Source organism: Phoenix dactylifera, unplaced genomic scaffold (assembly GCF_009389715.1).
Source record: "Phoenix dactylifera cultivar Barhee BC4 unplaced genomic scaffold, palm_55x_up_171113_PBpolish2nd_filt_p 001459F, whole genome shotgun sequence".
In the NCBI taxonomy this organism is placed as follows: Eukaryota; Viridiplantae; Streptophyta; class Magnoliopsida; order Arecales; family Arecaceae; genus Phoenix; species Phoenix dactylifera.
In genome coordinates this window covers 73,433-75,322 of record NW_024068774.1, presented here as the reverse complement: position 1 = coordinate 75,322, position 1,890 = coordinate 73,433, and positions in this window count along the sequence as shown.

Sequence of the window (1,890 nt, the reverse complement as noted above, 5' to 3'; positions counted from 1 at the left end):
CTGGGAAACCCAACAGTGGTATCAGAGCCACCCTTAATCAGTTTAACCAAATGATAATACATGCTATTATCTTGATGCTATGAGATAGCTAGGTTGTTTGTATGCATGATTAGTTTATGCTATGAGATAGTATTATATTCATGTTGTAGCACAGTATAATTGCTAGTACTAAATTATAGAATATGCAATGAGACCAATATAGTAGTATGAAAACTTTGGGCTGACCCATTCTGGAACAATCGACTCAGTTGGTGTCTAGGAAGGAAGCCACAGGTGGTTACTTAATTAGGACCTCACTCTCTGAGTGAGGGGTGCCTCCCACCTGCTTTCCTGGCCAATTATTTGATTGTCCTTTATGGTTGAGCTTAATGTTAGTAAGATACTATTATTTGAAAGCCCTCACTAAATTCATAATTAAGTCGTAGTGTTAATTGCTTTAAGCTGAGCCATTCTGATTCAATTGACTAAGTTGGTGTCTAGGAAAGAGGCTACAGGTGGTTATTTAATTAGGACCTTACTAAGTAAGGAGAGCCTCCCATCTGCTTACCTGGCCAACTATTTGATTGACCTCCATGGAAAAGCTAATTGCTGATATAACACTATAAAGGTCCTTCCTTCATGCTTAGATATTATTATGTCAATATCTACGCTAGCTTGTTGTGATTCCCACAAGGCTAGTATTAGGGATTGATATTGTAATATCTTGGTGCATATGATGCATATGGCATATTTTAATATGTTGCCTTGTTGTGATTCCCACAAGGGCAGCATTATTCAAATATGACTGTATAAAAATGAAGGGTTTGACTTAACTAGACACAATAGTTTGTTGTGATTCCCACAAGACTATATGTGTGCTAGAGGACAGAATAAAGTTGGGAATTGCATGGGATACAATTGGAAAGAGTTTCCTACCTTTGAACTTATAAGGGCTTGTTGTGATTCCCACAAGGTCTTTTATAAGGAATTTGGATCTCAACCCCACTAAGAAAATTAGTATTTTCTCGTTCATCATATTTGAGGGTTATGACATTCGATAAAAATAGTGGGAGTAACAATTAGATATGATGACCCAAAGATTGATTCATAGATTGATTTTGATGATCACAAAACCTTGAAGTATAGATACTAATGTTTATGTTGCAAGGAGAAAGATATTTATTTTGCAAGGAACATAGCAAGTTGGAAGAACACAAGAAGGCCTCCAAAGCTCTCAAGTTGGAAGAAAGCTACAATTTATTGGCCCAAGCTTAAAGTTCAAAGGATTCAAATTGGAGGAGTAAAATCAAAAGAAAAATTCAAAAGAACAGTCTTCGAGTCGACTCCAGTGGAATTCGAGTCGACTCCAGAGAAGTATGAGTCGACTCCGGAGAAGTATGAGTCGACTCCTAGGAGTCACAGGCAGAAAAGTCAGAGAGCAGTTTTCGGGTCTGAGATTCGAGTCGACTCCAGTGGAACGCGAGTCGACTCCGATGGTTGGTAGGTCGACTCCGAAGAAAGCAAGAGTCGACTCTCAGCGGAACACAAGGAAAAAGTCAGAGAGCATTTTTGGGACTCTGAGATTCGAGTCGACTCCCGCATTGCACGAGTCGACTCCGAGACTCCGCGACCATCAACAGACAGAAAACCAAGTTACTGCCTCTGAGATTCGAGTCGACTCCCAGACAGCTCGAGTCGACTCCAAGGCAGCGCTACACCAAGATGGCAGAAGGTTGTGTTTCACAAACTGAGAGCCGAGTCGACTCCAAGGAAGTTCGAGTCGACTCCAAGACTGGACGAGCCAAAAGACAGAGGATCGGGAGTTCGGGGTCTGAGATTCGAGTCGACTCCCAGGACAGTCGAGTCGACTCGAGAGGACAAAATTCAAAATTGGATCCACGGACTTCAGTG